Source organism: Pseudophryne corroboree, unplaced genomic scaffold (assembly GCF_028390025.1).
Source record: "Pseudophryne corroboree isolate aPseCor3 unplaced genomic scaffold, aPseCor3.hap2 scaffold_271, whole genome shotgun sequence".
Taxonomy (NCBI): Eukaryota; Metazoa; Chordata; class Amphibia; order Anura; family Myobatrachidae; genus Pseudophryne; species Pseudophryne corroboree.
The window spans coordinates 595470-614438 of NW_026969372.1; the positions used below are offsets into that span (position 1 = coordinate 595470).

An 18969-nucleotide genomic window follows, 5' to 3' on the forward strand; every position below is an offset into this window, starting at 1 on the left:
GCCGGGCGGGCGGGAGGGGAGGGTGGCCGGACACGCGGGGGAGAAGTGGAAGCTGGGTACACAGCGGTGGGCTGCCTGACAGAACTCACCCAGTGCTACGCAGCTCCGGCGATCTCCTCCCGCTTCATGGACCTCAATGAACTCACACGCCGGGAACCGCTGGCTGTCCTCCTGCAGCTCCACGTGACTCCTTCCCGCTCTGTCTCCTCGTGCCCAACTGCCAGAGCTACTCTCTGTACACCCCCTGCTGGCGGTCACTGCGCAGGCTCAACAAATTGAAATGCCCTATCTCTATAATGGGGCATATTTCTCTTAATTAAAAAAAACCCTATAACTTTCTGAAAAACCACAACCCCAAAAGGCACTACACTGGGGCATACTCTATCTAGTAAAACAAACCCCAAGTCTTAATTCGTCCTCTATCCTGACTTATGCCTTCCCAAAAAAATCTTCATTCACTCTATGGGAAAACGTTGTCAAAAAGCCACAGAGGGAGTGGCAGAAAAAAACTGACAGTTGGAAATTTAGCTTACTCCCAATTCCTCATTTTTTATTATTTTGCCCTGAAATTTGTCCTGCAGCAGCGGGTGACGATTCTACGCGTCCATACCAAATTTCAGCTCAGTACGTCCAATCAGTTTTGAGGTGTAGCCCCTCAAACACCATGCCCCCATCTCAGAAGTTCCCTATGGGAGAATTCCGTTTGTTCGATTCAGCCTTAATATAAGGGCACGACCGTGCCCTTATAATTGACTGTATTGTTTTCTTTCAAAAATCCACTTAATTTTCTTTACCCGATTATTAAAATGGTAATTGACAAAAACAAACTACATTGTCACCAGAAGAGCAATACAAAATGTACAAGTGATATATTAAAATCATCTTTCCAGCTTGAATTTCAATGATGCATTGGGGCAACGATTTTGTGAGAAACATCTTCACCCTTAAATAAAGATTTTCTTAATTCCTTACCTGTGTGCTAATTAGATATCACCTTGTTTTCACATTAAACAGACTTCCACATGAGAAAACAGCAAAGATGCAGTGGCGTTAATGTTTCCTGGTGTCAACCTGTATTATTTCCGTAGATATTGAAATGAGGATGCATCTTGCTGCCTTTCCAATGAAGCAAGTTTAATTTAGTAATAGGTGAAAAACCATCCCTACAAAGATGTTAATCAGATACTTGGCTTTGTGGACACTTTTCAGAGAACAAATTTGTTATCATAAAAATAAAGCCAGAAAATGAAGAGCTGTTTAATCACTCAATTGGATTTTTCTGCCAGCATTTTTCTTTTTCTCTGCAACCCACTGCTAAATTGTGCTTCCTAGCTGTTTTTTTATAAAATCACTTAATCAAATCTAACTCTGATTACATCAGAGAAGGCCAGGTACCCTACACCATAAGAGGGGGTTTGCAATTTTGACTTGTCTACTTAAATATCACCAAAATCTGATCACAAGGTCAATTACGTCCCTGGGTGGGATTGAACCACCAACCTTTTGATTAATAGCTGAACACACTAACCGATTGCGCCACAGAGACACTTTGCAAAAACTATATACTGACAAAGACTAATAAGCATTCATCTAGAACGTTTCCTAGAAAAACTTTAAAAAGTCAATAATCTGGAGAGTTTTTGTAAGATGTTTCTTCCAGCAACCAATGAAGAAACACATTGGTACTTTCGCATGATGTGTGAGTGCTTCAGGATCTCTTGCACTTACATGTGCAGCAGAGTACTGCAATGGAAGCATGCTGGGCCCATAACCCAGAGGTAGGCAGATTGAAACTATCCTTTGCTATATGCATTTTTTTTTGTTCACTAAAGTAATCCAAAACTGGGATTGATATTTTAGCTTTTATTTTTACTTAAAGTACAATAACTTTTACCATTTTAATTTGTTTTAATAGTATATTGACAGTATTGTTTTCTTTCAAAAATCCACTTAATTTTCTTTACCCTATTATTAAAATGGTAATTGACAAAAACAAACTACATTGTCACCAGAAGAGCAATACAAAATGTACAAGTGATATATTAAAATCATCTTTCCAGCTTGAATTTCAATGATGCATTGGGGCAACGATTTTGTGAGAAACATCTTCACCCTTAAATAAAGATTTTCTTAATTCCTTACCTGTGTGCTAATTAGATATCACCTTGTTTTCACATTAAACAGACTTCCACATGAGAAAGCAGCAAGGATGCAGTGGCGTTAATGTTTCCTGGTGTCAACCTGTATTATTTCAGTAGATATTGAAATGAGGATGCATCTTGCTGCCTTTCCAATGAAGCAAGTTTAATTTAGTAATAGGTGAAAAACCATCCCTACAAATATGTTAATCAGATACTTGGCTTTGTGGACACTTTTCAGAGAACAAATTTGTTATCATAAAAATAAAGCCAGAAAATGAAGAGCTGTTTAATCACTCAATTGGATTTTTCTGCCAGCATTTTTCTTTTTCTCTGCAACCCACTGCTAAATTGTGCTTCCTAGCTGTTTTTTTATAAAATCACTTAATCAAATCTAACTCTGATTACATCAGAGAAGGCCAGGTACCCTACACCATAAGAGGGGGTTTGCAATTTTGACTTGTCTACTTAAATATCACCAAAATCTGATCACAAGGTCAATTACGTCCCTGGGTGGGATTGAACCACCAACCTTTTTTTTTTTTATAAATCTGTTTATTTTGATTTTCATAGAGTATAAAGTCAAACAGGAACAAATCGGTAGCATTTGATGAAGTAAACAATTATATCATGTAGGTAGGTACATCAAACTGTATCGAAAAGAAAACATACAATCTTATCTGAGCATGGGAATAAAAGTAGTGAAAAAGGCATATGTTCCCGTGTTTCAGGTATGCACTATTTGTACCATAAAACCCTCAGGAAGATGTTCCTTAAAGCTAACCATTAAAACATCATTCAAAAATCAATTTGTTTTCACATGAAGATGAGAAAAAAGTACAGAGAGAGAAGAAAGAAGATGGGGTAGGGAAATACATTAGGGTAAATGGGGAAGGAGGGAAAGATGCTCCTGACAATTGAATCGAGGAAAAATAGCAGTGAATATATCAATCTCCTGGCAGGGTCTGGAGGAGGTCAACCCTAGGACTGAATAGCCTAAACTGCATGGATGGTTATGAGGTAGATTCTTCTAATAGTTTCCTATGGAGAAACCATTCAGTTTGTTCAAAGACTTTAAATATCTGGGCTTGTGTGGACTGATCTCGTGACTCTATATAAAGACCCCACTTTTTGTAAAAAGTTTTAACCCCCACCTCTATATTGGCTTGGACCGATTTCCTATCATAGTATAGTATCTGTAGAAGTTTACCATGAACTTCCCCGAGTGTAGGGGGAGAGGGTGACAACCAGTGTGATAAAATAATTTTCTTTGAGACTGTTACCAAAATTGTGAGAAATGGTATAGTTCGCCGTTTCTCAGGTCCTAAATGCCATTCGGAGAAATTTGCACACAAACAAGATAGGGGTGTTGCTGTTACATGTATATTCAAAAGCTTATTAATGTAAGCCAGAAGTTTGTTCCAGAAACGTTTAATCCGACCACATTCCCAGAACATATGATAGAAGGAAGCCGTACGTATATGACATTTGGGACATTCCCCAGTTTCCGTGGGGTGAAACTTAGCATGTTGGCTCGGGGAAATATAGGCTCTCTGTAACGTACGGAGGTGGACCTCCTGTAAGTAAGGTGAGGCCAGGGCTTTCAAGCTAGAAACATAATGATCACTGAGTTGGTGATGGGCAGTCAGAGTAGGTATATCTTTACTCCATTGGTGAAGTAGTCTTTCCCATCTACAGTCTGTTGTGCTAGATGTCAGAATAGAGTATATTTGTCTAATGCGTGTCGGGCCTATTCTATGTGTTTTAAGCGAAAGCTGTAGTGGGTTAGTAGATAAGGGAGTTTCTTGTGAGGTAGTACTCCTGTGGGTAGCCAAGCCTAGATAGTGTCGTGTCTGTAGATACATGAAAAAATGAGAGTGGGGTAGGCTATATTTCTCTTGGAGCGATGTGAAGGAGTACATGGATCCTCCCGGGTCAAATACTTTGGAAGAGTTTGAGAGTCCTTTCTCTTTCCAGAGTCGGTAATTTGAGTTAAGGAGGGACGGGGGGAAAGCTGGATTACCCCATAGCGGGATGCATATAGATTCCTCAGGATTGCATTTAAATTTCTTGTGTAAAGCGCGCCAGTTATAATAGATATCCCTAAAAAGGGGGTTAGCAAGGATGTGGGTCGGGATCAGTGAGGGTTTAGATAGGAGTAATGCCCCCGGGGAGTAAGGAGTGAATAGTGCCTCATCTAGAGCGGAGTCTGTATAGAGTTCCCTGTCAAACAGCCAGTCAGCAGCACATCTAAATAGGGATGCCATTGAGTAGGATGCGTAATCTGGAACACCAAATCCGCCTGCGGACTTGGGTGCCATCAGTTTATCCAAAGCAATGAACGCCTTCTTGCCTTTCCATAAAAACCTTGACATAATTTTCCGTAGATATTGAATATCATGTTTAGTAAGGCGGACTGGGAGCATCTGCATGAGGTAAAATATCTTTGGGAAAACAATACTTTGTAACACAGCTATTCTCCCTATCAAGGATAGAGGTAACAATTTCCAACCATCCAGTAGTGCGGTAATACGTGCAAGAACAGGGGTAAAATTTTCTTCATAAAGCCTGGAGAGGTTTGCTGGGATTTGAATCCCTAGGTATGTGATCTTAGTGAGGGCTATTTTGAATGAGAGATCTGGGAGTAGTGTGGAAATAGTACGTGAGGAGGGACCTAATGGTAAAAGTTCTGATTTGGCCACATTGACCCTATACCCCGCCCTAACTCCGAATGCCTGTATCATTCCAAGGATCTCTGGGATAGAGGTCGATGGATCTGAAACAAATAGTAGCATATCATCGGCAAAGAGGGCAAGGCGAAGGTCAATATCTCCTATTTGAATTCCTTTAATTACACTCGATTGGCGTAGGGCAATCGCCAGGGGTTCCAATGCTACTGCAAACAGTAAGGGTGAAAGTGGGCACCCCTGCCTGGTACCTCTCTGAATCTCAAAGGGAGAAGAGAGAACTCCATTGCAGGATATCTGTGTTTGTGGGGCCGTGTAGAGAAGTTTTAGAAGATTTACAAAATCTACTGGGAAGCCAAATTGTAGGAGTGTGGAAAAAAGATGATCCCAATTCACCATATCAAACGCTTTTTCCGCGTCGAGTGATAGAATAACTGGAAGGGAGGAAGGGGTATTTGAAGAGGAGGAGGAGACATAAATGGCAGAAAGAACTCTCCTTACATTGATCTCCGAGTGTCTGCCCCAAATAAACCCAGTTTGATCTTTATGTATGATATGAGGGAGTAATAATTTAATCCGGTTAGCTAAGATTTTAGTAAGTAGTTTGTAATCAAGATTTAAGAGTGAAATTGGGCGATATGACCCTGGTTGGGATAAGTCTCTACCAGGTTTAGGGAGGACTTTGAGGATGGCAGTGTTAAAGTGTTTAGGAAGAGTATCAGAAGACAGAATCGCATTGAGGACGGACACCAGTGTGTCCCCTATTCGGGGTAAAAGAATTTTATAAAAGTCGGCACTAAAGCCATCAGGGCCCGGTGCCTTATCTCTGCCAAACTGTCCAATGACACTCCGGACTTCTTCCAATGAGATGGGCGCCAGCAATGGTGATGTCATGGAAGCCTGAAGCTGGGGAGCAGAAAGGTTATCCCAAAAGTTCTTGGGCCATGGTGACTGGGTGGGAGGAGTAGAAGGGGTGGAGTTTGAGGAAGAGGAATATAGATCCTCGTAAAATGTTTTCATAACATCAGAAATCTCCTGATTATTAGTAGTTAATGTGCCAGCAGGGGTATACAAAGGGTGAGTGACCATGGGAGGGCGGGAGCCCATGAGGAGTGTCGTCAGCAATTTGCCCGTTTTATTACCAAATTTGTAGAACCGATAGTTCACCGAGAATGAATACCTATTACCCATGGAGGACATGAATTCATCAAAGTGGGCTTTGGCTTCGATGTATATAAGGCGATTTTGAGGGGTCGGAAAGGATTTGTATTGCTGATAGGCTGTCGACAAGGGTCTCTGGAACTCCAAATATTGAGAGGCATATTTTTTATTGGTAGCTGAGACATAGGATATAATGTCTCCCCGGAGAACTGATTTTGCAGTCATCCAAAATAGAATTGGATTTTCCTCTAAATGTGACGCGTTGTTAGTTTTAAAGGCCTCCCAAGAGGATTCCAACCTTTGCTGGAATTTCAGGGAGTGAGCGAGATAGGAGGGGAATCTCCACAATCTGGGAGAGTGCGGTATGTCTGGGAAGTGGAGCGTTGCAGTGACTAGGGCATGGTCCGATAAGGAGATTGTCTCAATTTGTGAATCTGATACGTTCGGTAGTAGAGCATGGGACAGTAAAATATAGTCTATCCTAGATAGCGTGTGATGGGCCGCTGAGAGACATGTGTATTCCTTCTCTGTGGGATGTAAAGCTCTCCAGATATCTACCGTCTGTAGGCTGTCGGCTAATAGAGGGACCCCGAGTTTGGGTAGTGAAAGAGGTTTTGTTGGTGTGTGGGATCGGTCCAAATAGGGGGAAGAGATAAGGTTCAAATCGCCACAGAGTATTAAGGGGTCTGTGAGAAGGGGGGTTAGTTTGGCGAGTAAAGACTGAAAGAAATTTTTGGAATAAATGTTGGGTGCATATACGTTACATAGTGTGTAAACTCTACCATTAAGCTTAACAGACAGTATCACATAACGACCTTCAGGATCAGTGACTGTGGTCAGGATTTCAGTGGTCACAGAACGTTTCGCCAATATGACAACCCCTCTGGCTTTGGAATTGTAAGAGCTGAAACCTAAAACCCGCCAGTTCAGGGCATTCAATTTTGCCGTTTCCTCTGGAGTTAGGTGCGTTTCTTGTAGGAATGCCATGTCTATGTGCTGTTTACCTAAATATAGGAGTATTTTCCGTCTCTTTGCTGGGGAGTTAAAGCCCCCGACATTCCAAGATCCCACTATCAGGTTAGGCATAATTCAGAGGAAAGGGCAAAACAGAGGACCCGTAAACCATTCACATAAGGGGAATGAGCATCATCACCTGCCTGAGGACGGGGGGTGGGGAGGAGGGGGGAGGGAAGAGACAAAACAGGTGGGGAAAAGAGGAGATAGAAATAGAAAGTAGTATTATATAACAGGCCATACAATTGAAAAGAGGATACTGTGATAAATAGCCAATATTTCTGTGACCAGTGACCTCCGGTCAACGAGCATGGGCGACTACCAGTGGTGGCAATCTCGAACCCCGGCATTAAGCAGTGTGTACCAGCAGGAAAGGAGGAGCCCCTCCCCACCGCGATATACATAAACAAATCCCACCCAGAGACCCCTAGTAACTGAGCTATGTAACCAAATGCTCCAAGAAGCAATATAATATTATGATATAATATATGCAATATGCAGTGAGCGGTATATAGTATACAACCTGTGGCTAATGTAGTGGAGACGGCTGTATAACATGAAAATGCAGCATAATGGGATATGTCCCGACCAACATAGCGCTTTTTCAATTTGTATCTGTAAAGTATGCGCTTAGGTTAGAATATTTCAAAAGAAAAAAGCAGAGAATCGGTCAAAACAACATCTTAGAGCAGTTAAAGTAATTGTGGAGTAGCGATAGCTACCATAGTGCCTGTGAGTCATTGTTGCTCTAACAAAATAAATCAAGGCAGTCTATGCCTAATGAGCTACTAAACTGCAGGTGAACATTCAGCAGGAAATGATCAATTTGTCGCTGAAGGGAGATCAGAAATGTCCGCGCTGTCTTCTCTGGATATATTACGGAGGTAGGCCGCTGCGTCAGCAGGTGTTAAGAAATCTTTGTGGGAGGTACCTTCGTAAATGCGCAGGCGAGCGGGATATAACAGGCCAAACTTGCGGCCCTCTGAGACAAGTTGAGTGCAAATAGGAGAAAAAGCTTTGCGGGCCCGGGTCAGTTCCACTGAATAGTCCTGGAATATGAAGAGCTTGTTACCCTCCCACTGGATATCCCTCATTTTGCGAGACGCGGACCAGAATGCTACTTTATGAAGGTAGTTCAGACAGCGGAACAAAGTTACACGTGGGCGCGGTTTATTGGGGGTGGGCATAGGACCCACACGGTGAATTCTTTCAATCACTAAATCATTGCATTCCCGTTCTATATTCAAAATTGCGGGAAGGGTGACTCGGGCAAAATGAGCCAGTGCCGTGCCTTTAAGTGATTCCGGCAGTCCCACAATTCTGATATTATTTCTTCTTGCGCGATTTTCCATATCATCTAATTTATTCCATATCTGATAGTTCTCTGTAGTTAGAGATTTCACTGAGTGGTGCAGCCCTTCTATGTCATGTGTGGCAGCATGCAGTTGAGATTCAGTGTGTGTGACCCTCTGCTGTAAGTGCTGCAGCTGTGTTGTTATATCACTGACAGCCTGTGAAAGCAGGGGGGCCATAGTGGCTTTTATTGCTGCCACAACGTCTCCATATGTTACCGGAGCCTCCGGATCTCTGCATACCTGTGAGCCTGCATATTCAGTCCCCTCCGCCGCGGCTTTCTTAGAGGCAGGAGAGGTAACTTCAGGTCCGGCGCCAGGCGCCATATTGCTTCCCGCGCGGCGCTTCTCCAGTCTCGTGGGTGCGCCAGCGGGGGCCTGTGTAGCCGCGGTTACGGGTGTCACGAAACGATCCATCGTGATCACGGGTCTCACCAGGGGTAATCTGGGCGGTGTGGAGGCTGTAGCAGCCTTGAAAAGGTTCAGTGCGGCGGGCTGTAGGACGGAGCTCCGGCGATGAGAGACTCACTCCATGGGTCCCGGAACCGGAAGTCCGAACCACCAACCTTTTGATTAATAGCTGAACACACTAACCGATTGCGCCACAGAGACACTTTGCAAAAAGTACATACTGACAAAGACTAATAAGCATTCATCTAGAACGTTTCCTAGAAAAACTTTAAAAAGTCAATAATCTGGAGAGTTTTTGTAAGATGTTTCTTCCAGCAACCAATGAAGAAACACATTGGTACTTTCGCATGATGAGTGAGTGCTTCAGGATCTCTTGCACTTACATGTGTAGCAGAGTACTGCACTGGAAGCATGCTGGGCCCATAACCCAGAGGTAGGCAGATTGAAACTATCCTTTGCTATATGCATTTTTTTTTGTTCATTAAAGTAATCCAAAACTGGGATTGATATTTTAGCTTTTATTTTTACTTAAAGTACAATAACTTTTACCATTTTAATTTGTTTTAATAGTATATTGACAGTATTGTTTTCTTTCAAAAATCCAATTAATTTTCTTTACCCGATTATTAAAATGGTAATTGACAAAAACAAACTACATTGTCACCAGAAGAGCAATACAAAATGTACAAGTGATATATTAAAATCATCTTTCCAGCTTGAATTTCAATGATGCATTGGGGCAACGATTTTGTGAGAAACATCTTCACCCTTAAATAAAGATTTTCTTAATTCCTTACCTGTGTGCTAATTAGATATCACCTTGTTTTCACATTAAACAGACTTCCATATGAGAAAACAGCAAAGATGCAGTGGCTTGGATTTTTGAAAGAAAACAATACTGTCAATATACTATTAAAACAAATTAAAATGGTAAAAGTTATTGTACTTTAAGTAAAAATAAAAGCTAAAATATCAATCCCAGTTATGAATTACTTTAATGTACAAAAAAATAATGCATATAGCAAAGGATAGTTTCAATCTGCCTACCTCTGGGTTATGGGCCCAGCATGCTTCCATTGCAGTACTCTGCTGCACATGTAAGTGCAAGAGATCCTGAAGCACTCACTCATCATGCGAAAGTACCAATGTGTTTCTTCATTGGTTGCTGGAAGAAACATCTTACAAAAACTCTCCAGATTATTGACTTTTTAAAGTTTTTCTAGGAAACGTTCTAGATGAATGCTTATTAGTCTTTGTCAGTATGTATTTTCTGCAAAGTGTCTCTGTGGCGCAATCGGTTAGTGTGTTCAGCTATTTATCAAAAGGTTGGTGGTTCAATCCCACCCAGGGACGTAATTGACCTTGTGATCAGATTTTGGTGATATTTAAGTAGACAAGTCAAAATTGCAAACCCCCTCTTATGGTGTAGGGTACCTGGCCTTCTCTGATGTAATCAGAGTTAGATTTGATTAAGTGATTTTATAAAAACAGGTAGGAAGCACAATTTAGCAGTGGGTTGCAGAGAAAAAGAAAAATGCTGGCAGAAAAATCCAATTGAGTGATTAAACATCTCTTCATTTTCTGGCTTTATTTTTATGATAACAAATTTGTTCTCAGAAAAGTGTCCACAAAGCCAAGTATCTGATTAACATCTTTGTAGGGATGGTTTTTCACCTATTACTAAATTAAACTTGCTTCATTGGAAAGGCAGCAAGATGCATCCTCATTTCAATATCTACGGAAATAATACAGGTTGACACCAGGAAACATTAACGCCACTGCATCTTTGCTGTTTTCTCATGTGGAAGTCTGTTTAATATGAAAACAAGGTGATATCTAATTAGCACACAGGTAAGGAATTAAGAAAATCTTTATTTAAGGGTGAAGATGTTTCTCACAAAATCGTTGCCCCAATGCATCATTGAAATTCAAGCTGGAAAGATGATTTTAATATATCACTTGTACATTTTGTATTGCTCTTCTGGTGACAATGTAGTTTGTTTTTGTCAATTACCATTTTAATAATCGGGTAAAGAAAATTAATTGGATTTTTAAAAGAAAACAATACTGTCAATATACTATTAAAACAAATTAAAATGGTAAAAGTTATTGTACTTTAAGTAAAAATAAAAGAGCAAAAATATCAATCCCAGTTTTGGATTACTTTAATTAACAAAAAAAAATGCATATAGCAGAGGATAGTTTCAATCTGCCTACCTCTGGGTTATGGACCCAGCACTTCCATTACAGTACTCTGCTGCACATGTAAGTGCAAAAGATCCTGAAGCACTCACTCATCATGGGAAAGTACCAATGTGTTTCTTCATTGGTTGATGGAAGAAACATCTTACAAAAACTCTCCACATTATTGACTTTTTAAAATGTTTCTAGGAATCGTTCTAGATGAATGCTTATTAGCCTTTGTCAGTATGGACTTTTGCAAAGTGTTGCTGTGGCGCAATCAGTTAGTGTGTAAGGCTATTAACCAAAAGGTTGGTGGTTCAATCCCACCCAGAGACTTAATTGACCTTGTTATCAGATTTTGGTGATCTTTAAGTAGACAAGTCAAAATTTCAAACCCCCTGTTATGGTGTAGGGTACCTGGCCTTCTCTGATGTAATCAGAGTTAGATTTGATTCAGTGATTTTATAAAAACAGCTAGGAAGCACAATTTAGCAGTGGGTTGCAGAGAAAAAGAAATATGCTGGCAGAAAAATCCAATTGAGTGATTAAACAGCTCTTCATTTTCTGGCTTTATTTTATGCTAACAAATTTGTGCTCTGAAAAGTGTCCACAAAGCCAAGTATCTGATTAACACCTTTGTAGGGATGGTTTTTCACCTATTATTAAATTAAACTTGCTTCATTGGAAAGGCAGCAAGTGATGTCATCCAAGCAGTGGGTCAAAGTTGGCTTCAAACCTCGTCTGCTTATGAAAAGAGAAAAGGGGTATGCAGGGCATGGCGGCCTTTTGCGGTGCTTGGATGACCCCTAGTTCGCATTAAATAATGCAGTCGAGTTTCCCACATTTGGGGAAATCACAGGGGTCAGCATACCCAGAATGCAATGAATGAACCGCTCCCTGGGAGAACAGTCTTCATGACCATGGTATCTCCTATGCAAAATAAGTATGATTTGGGATAGGGCTGGGGAGGGCCGCTGCTCAGGCACATCTCTGTCAAGTAAAGGAGATTCAACTGAGGCAGCACAAGGGAACTCTCATCTGGGGACAACAACTGCAGGGAGAACACATATTTTCAGATGAACATGGGAGGGCAGAAGGCTGCCTAATACTGAAGCACCCCCAAACAACAAACCAAATGCAACAACTAGTGCAAGCATTCCTGGGGGAAGGCCTGCAGCAGATGGATTTGCATATGGCGATGTCATCCAAGCAGTGGGTCAAAGTTGGCTTCAACCCTCGTCTGCATATGAAAAGAGAAAAGGGGCGTGCAGGGCATGGCGGCCTTTTGCGGCACTTGGATGACCCCTAGTTCACATTTCTTGCAGCAGCTGGGCACTGTAACAGCTCCAGAGCTGCTCTGTAAGGCAAGTAAAAGGGTGTGGGCCCTGCAGCACTACCTGTAGTTCGCATTGTGCGAGACCCCTAGTTCGCATTAAACACCCCCACCCTCCTTCGGTGTGGGGCTCATGTTGGCCATGCCCCAGCCCCTGAAGCATTCACGCTGATTTCTTGCAGCAGCTGGGCACTGTAACAGCTCAAGAGCTGCTCTGTAAGGCAAGTAAAAGGGTGTGGGCCCTGCAGCACTAACTGTAGTTTGCATTGTGCTTTGGAAGGCACAAAGTAAGCAGACGGGAAGAGAAGTCAGGATAGTGCACAAGGGTATAGACGGGAGGGGCTCAAGAAAAAAGAAGTGGAAACAGACAGCAAACTAGGCTTCCAATGCACAATGCAAACTACAGGTAGTGCTGCAGGGCCCACACCCTTTTACTTGCCTTACAGAGCAGCTCTGGAGCTGTTTAATCACTCAATTGGATTTTTCTGCCAGCATAATTTTTCTCTTACGTCCTAGAGGATGCTGGGGACTCCGTAAGGACCATGGGGGATAGACGGGCTCCGCAGGAGACATGGGCACTTTAAGAAAGACTTTAGATCTGGGTGTGCACTGGCTCCTCCCTCTATGCCCCTCCTCCAGACCTCAGTTTACTACTGTGCCCAGAGGAGACTGGGTGCTTTTCAGGGAGCTCTCCTGAGTTTCCTGACAGAAAGTATATTTGTTAGATTTTTTTATTTTCAGGGAGCCTGCTGGCAACAGACTCCCTGCATCGAGGGGCGGAGGGGAGAGATGCACACCTACTTCTGTGAGTTGATAGGCTCTGCTTCTTAGGCTACTGTACAGCATTAGCTCCAGAGGGATCGGTACGCAGGTCTCACCCTCGCCGTCCGTCCCAGCGCCGCGCCGCCGTCCCCCTCGCAGAGCCGGAAGATAGAAGCCGGGTGAGTATGAGAAGAAAAGAAGACTTCAGAGGCGGCGGAAGACTTCATGATCTTCACTGAGGTAACGCACAGCAGTAAAGCTGTGCTCCATTGCTCCCATACACCTCTCACACGGCAGTCAGTGTAAGGGTGAAGGGCGCAGGGGGGACGCCCTGGGCAGCAATATAGACCTCTCTTTGGCAAAATAAATATATATGCAGCTAGGCACTGTATATATATATAAGAGCCCCCGCCTTTTTTTTACTATATTTGAGCGGGACAGAAGCCCGTCGCTGAGGGGGTGGGGCTTCTCCCTCAGCACTCACCAGCGCCATTTTCTCCACAGCACCGCTGAGGGGAAGCTCCACGGACTCTCCCCTGCTTATACCACGGTAGAAAGAGGGTCTTAAAGAAGAGGGGGGCACATAATTAGGCGCATATATATATGGAAATACAGCGCTACTGGGTAAACATAAAATTATTGTGTTTTTTTCCTGGGTCATATAGCGCTGGGGTGTGTGCTGGCATACTCTCTCTCTCTGTCTCTCCAAAGGGCCTTGTTGGGGAACTGTCCTCAGATAAGAGGATTCCCTGAGTGTATGGTGTGTCGGTACACGTGTGTCGACATGTCTGAGGTAGAAGGCTCTCCTAGAGAGGAGCAGGAGCAAATTAATGTGGTGTCTCCATCGACAACGCCGACACCTGACTGGATGGATATGTGGAATGTTTTAAGTGCTAATGTAAACTTATTACACAAGAGATTAGACAAAGCTGAAGCTAGGGAACAGTCAGGGAGTCAACCCATGCCTGTCCCTATGTCGCAGGGACCTTCGGGGTCTCAAAAGCGCCCACTATCCCAAATAGTTGACACAGATACCGACACGGATTCTGACTCCAGTGTCGACTACGATGATGCAAAGTTACAGCCAAAATTGGCTAAATGTATTCGATATATGATTATTGCACTAAAAGATGTTTTGCACATCACAGAGTCCCCTGTCCCTGACACGAGGGTACACATGTATAAGGGAAAGAAACCTGAGATAACCTTTCCCCCCTCACATGAGTTGAACGAATTATGTGAAAAAGCTTGGGAATCTCCAGACAAAAAGCTGCAGATTCCCAAAAGGATTCTTATGGCGTATCCTTTCCCGCCAATGGACAGGATACGGTGGGAATCCTCCCCTAGGGTGGATAAAGCATTGACACGCTTATCCAAAAAGGTAGCGCTGCCATCCCAGGATACGGCTACCATCAGGGACCCTGCTGACTGCAAGCAGGAGGTTACCCTAAAGTCCATTTACACACATTCTGGTACCTTACTCAGACCGGCAATTGCGTCGGCCGGGGTTGTAGCGCGGTGGCAGCGGAATTGCAGACCCGTCCTCAATTCCTGCTAAAAGTGGAATCATCCTTTCATATGAACCAACCTATTGTGATGCCTGTGGCTACGCGTGACTTGGAGGATTCCGAGTCCCTTGATGTGGTCAGGGCTTTGAAAATTTACGTGGCCAGAACGGCTAGAGTCAGAAAAACAGAAGCACTGTTTGTCCTGTATGCAGCCAACAAGATTGGCACCCCTGCTTCAAAGCAGACTATTGCTCTCTGGATCTGTAACACGATTCAGCAGGCGCATTCTATGGCGGCAAATCCATCTGCGAACTACAGGTAGTGCTGCAGGGCCCACACCCTTTTACTTGCCTTACAGAGCAGCTCTGGAGCTGTTACAGTGCCCAGCTGCTGCAAGAATTCAGCTTGAATGCTTCAGGGGCTGGGGCATAGCCAACATGAGCCCCACACCAAAGGAGGGTGGAGGTGTTTAATGCAAACTAGGGGTCAGCCAAGCGCCGCAAAAGGCCACCATGCCCTGCACGCCCCTTTTCTCTTTTCATATGCAGACGAGGGTTGAAGCCAACTTTGACCAACTGCTTGGATGACATCACCATATGCAAATCCATCTGCGGCAGGCCTTCCCCCAGGAATGCTTGCACTAGTTGTTGCATTTGGTTTGTTGTTTGGGGGTGCTTCAGTATTAGGCAGCCTTCTGCCCTCCCATGTTCATCTGAAAATATATGTTCTCCCTGCAGTTGTTGTCCCAAGATGAGAGTTCCCTTGTGCTGCCTCAGTTGAATCTCCTTTACTTGACAGAGATGTGCATGAGCAGCGGCCCTCCCCAGCCCTATTCCAAATCATACTTATTTTGCATAGGAGATACCATGGTCATGAAGATTTTTCTCCCAGGGTGAGGTTCATTCATTGCATTTTGGGTATGCTGACCCCTGTGATTTCCCCAAATGTGGGAAACTCGACTGCATTATTTGTGGTAGTGGGAGGCTGTGTTTGTGATTTCTTCTGGTCAGCTCTGGTAAAAGTCAGATTTCTTTGTTTCAGATTTTCCTTTAGCCTTGTTCTTCTTTCGAGAGTTCCCTTGTGCTGCCTCAGTTGGATCTCCTTCACTTAACAGGGGGGTGCCCGAGCAGCGACCCTCCCCAGCTCTAGCCCAACTCCTACTTACCTGCCAGGTGAGATACTATGATCATGAAGGTGCTTCTCCCAGGGCAAGGCTCACCCATTGCACTCTGGGTGTGCTGCCCCTGCGATTTCCCCAAATGTGGGAAACTTGACTGCATAATTTGTGTTTCCCCTGGTCGGCTCTCGTATAATTCAGATATCTTTGTCTCAGATCTCTCTCCAGCCTAGTTTGCTGTCTGTTTCCACTTCTCTTTTCTTCAGCCGCTCCCTTCTATACCCTTGTGCACTATCCTGACTTCTCCTCCCGTCTGCTTACTTTGTGCCTTCCAATGCACAATGCAAACTACAGGTAGTGCTGCAGGGCCCACACCCTTTTACTTGCCTTACAGAGCGTCTCTGGAGCTGTTACAGTGCCCAGCTGCTGCAAGAAATCTGCTTGAATGCTTCAGGGGATGGGACATGGCCAACATGAGCCCCACACCAAAGGAGGGTGGAGCAGAAGGCTGCCTAATACTGAAGCACCCCCAAACAACAAACCAAATGCAACAACTAGTGCAAGCATTCCTGGGGGAAGGCCTGCCGCAGATGGATTTGTGGTGATGTCATCCAAGCAGTTGGTCAAAGGTGGCTTCAACCCTCGTCTGCATATGAAAACAGAAAAGGGGCGTGCAGGGCATGGTGGACTTTTGCGGCGCTTGACTGACCCCTAGTTTGCATTAAACACCTCCACCCTCCTTCGGTGTGGGGCTCATGTTGGCTATGCCCCAGCCCCTGAAGCATTCAAGCTGATTTCTTGCAGCAGCTGGCCACTGTAACAGCTCCAGAGCTGCTCTGTAAGGCAAGTAAAAGGGTGTGGGCCCTGCAGCACTACCTGTAGTTTGCATTGTGCATTGGAAGGCACAAAGTAAGCAGACGGGAGGAGAAGTCAGGATAGTGCACAAGGGTATAGAAGGGAGCGGCTGAAGAAAAGAGAAGTGGAAACAGACAGCAAACTAGGCTGGAGAGAGACCTGAGACAAAGAGATCTGAATTATACGAGAGCCGACCAGGGGAAACACAAATTATGCAGTCAAGTTTCCCACATTTGGGGAAATCGCAGGAGCAGCACACCCAGAGTACAATGGGTGAGCCTTGCCCTGGGAGAAGCACCTTCATGATCATAGTATCTCACCTGGCAGGTAAGTAGGAGTTGGGCTAGAGCTGGGGAGGGTCGCTGCTCGGGTACCCCCCTGTAAAGTGAAGGAGATCCAACTGAGGCAGCACAAGGGAACTCTCGAAAGAAGAACAAGGCTAAAGGAAAATCTGAGACAAAGAAATCTGACTTTTACCAGAGCTGACCAGAAGAAATCACAAACACAGCCTCCCACTACCACAAATAATGCAGTCAAGTTTCCCACATTTGGGGAAATCACAGGGGTCAGCATACCCAAAATGCAATGAATAAACCTCACCCTGGGAGAAAAATCTTCATGACCATGGTATCTCCTATGCAAAATAAGTATGATTTGGAATAGGGCTGGGGAGGGCCGCTGCTCATGCACATCTCTGTCAAGTAAAGGAGATTTAACTGAGGCAACACAAGGGAACTCTCATCTGGGGACAACAACTGCAGGGAGAACATATATTTTCAGATGAACATGGGAGGGCAGAAGGCTGCCTAATACTGAAGCACCCCCAAACAACAAACCAAATGCAACAACTAGTGCAAGCATTCCTGGGGGAAGGCCTGCCGCAGATGGATTTGCATATGGTGATGTCATCCAAGCAGTGGGTCAAAGTTGGCTTCAACCCTCGTCTGCATATGAAAAGAGAAAAGGGGCGTGCAGGGCATGGTGGCCTTTTGCGGCGCTTGGCTGACCCCTAGTTTGCATTAAACACCTCCACCCTCCTTTGGTGTGGGGCTCATGTTGGCTATGCCCCAGCCCCTGAAGCATTCAAGCTGATTTCTTGCAGCAGCTGGGCACTGTAACAGCTCCAGAGCTGCTCTGTAAGGCAAGTAAAAGGGTGTGGGCCCTGCAGCACTACCTGTAGTTCGCATTGTGCGTTGGAAGGCACAAAGTAAGCAGACAGGAGGAGAAGTCAGGATAGTGCGCAAGGGCATAGAAGGGAGCGGCTCAAGAAAAGAGAAGTGGAAACAGACAGCAAACTAGGCTGGAGAGAGACCTGAGACAAAGAGATCTGAATTATACGAGAGCCGACCAGGGGAAACACAAATTATGCAGTCAAGTTTCCCACATTTGGGGAAATCGCAGGAGCAGCACACCCAGAGCAATGGGTGAGCCTTGCCCTGGGAGAAGCACCTTCATGATCATAGTATCTCACCTGGCAGGTAAGTAGGAGTTGGGCTAGAGCTGGGGAGGGTCGCTGCTCGGGTACCCCCCTGTAAAGTGAAGGAGATCCAACTGAGGCAGCACAAGGGAACTCTCGAAAGAAGAACAAGGCTAGAGGAAAATCTGAGACAAAGAAATCTGACTTTTACCAGAGCTGACCAGAGGAAAGCACAAACACAGTCCCCCACTACCACAAATAATGCAGTCAAGTTTCCCACATTTGGGGAAATCACAAGGGTCAGCATACCCAAAATGCAATGAATGAACCTCACCCTGGGAGAACAATCTTCATGACCATGGTATCTCCTATGCAAAATAAGTATGATTTGGAATAGGGCTGGGGAGGGCCGCTGCTCATGCACATCTCTGTCAAGTAAAGGAGATTCAACTGAGGCAGCACAAGGGAACTCTCATCTGGGGACAACAACTGCAGGGAGAACACATATTTTCAGATGAACATGGGAGGGCAGAAGGCTGCCTAATACTGAAGCACCCCCAAACAACAAACCAAATGCAACAACTAGTGCAAGCATTCCTGGGGGAAGTTCTGCAGAAGACGGATTTGCATACGGTGATGTCATCCAAGCAGTGGGTCAAAGTTGGCTTCAACCCTCATCTGCATATGAAAAGAGAAAAGGGGCGTGCAGGGCATGGCGGCCTTTTGCGGTGCTTGGATGACCCCTAGTTCGCATTAAACACCTCCACCCTCCTTTGGTGTGGGGCTCATGTTGGCCATGCCCCATCCCCTGAAGCATTCAAGCAGATTTCTTGCAGCAGCTGGGCACTGTAACAGCTCCAGAGCTGCTCTGTAAGGCAAGTAAAAGGGTGTGGGCCCTGCAGCACTACCTGTAGTTTGCATTGTGCATTGGAAGGCACAAAGTAAGCAGACGGGAGGAGAAGTCAGGATAGTGCACAAGGGTATAGAAGGGAGCGGCTGAAGAAAAGAGAAGTGGAAACAGACAGCAAAC

The 18969-nt window shown here is 44.5% G+C and overlaps 6 non-coding genes and 1 pseudogene across 6 annotated transcripts; 2 read left to right on the plus strand and 5 right to left on the minus strand.

Annotated features, from left to right (window-relative positions):
• Positions 1 to 11715: 11715 nt before the first annotated feature.
• On the minus strand, positions 11716 to 11894 carry LOC135013606 (U1 spliceosomal RNA; annotated as a pseudogene).
• Positions 11895 to 15391: 3497 nt separating this feature from the next.
• Positions 15392 to 15555, plus strand: LOC135013411 (U1 spliceosomal RNA). The gene has a single exon (XR_010212087.1). It is a non-coding gene; the product is annotated as a U1 spliceosomal RNA (small nuclear RNA).
• Positions 15556 to 15707: 152 nt separating this feature from the next.
• Positions 15708 to 15870, plus strand: LOC135013474 (U1 spliceosomal RNA). Its single transcript, XR_010212147.1, has one exon. It is a non-coding gene; the product is annotated as a U1 spliceosomal RNA (small nuclear RNA).
• Positions 15871 to 16694: 824 nt separating this feature from the next.
• LOC135013522 (U1 spliceosomal RNA) lies at positions 16695 to 16857 on the minus strand. The gene has a single exon (XR_010212192.1). It is a non-coding gene; the product is annotated as a U1 spliceosomal RNA (small nuclear RNA).
• Positions 16858 to 17009: 152 nt separating this feature from the next.
• On the minus strand, positions 17010 to 17173 carry LOC135013407 (U1 spliceosomal RNA). The gene has a single exon (XR_010212082.1). It is a non-coding gene; the product is annotated as a U1 spliceosomal RNA (small nuclear RNA).
• A 674-nt stretch (positions 17174 to 17847) lies between these two features.
• On the minus strand, positions 17848 to 18008 carry LOC135013588 (U1 spliceosomal RNA). Its single transcript, XR_010212249.1, has one exon. It is a non-coding gene; the product is annotated as a U1 spliceosomal RNA (small nuclear RNA).
• Positions 18009 to 18160: 152 nt separating this feature from the next.
• LOC135013349 (U1 spliceosomal RNA) lies at positions 18161 to 18324 on the minus strand. Its single transcript, XR_010212028.1, has one exon. It is a non-coding gene; the product is annotated as a U1 spliceosomal RNA (small nuclear RNA).
• Positions 18325 to 18969: the final 645 nt, after the last annotated feature.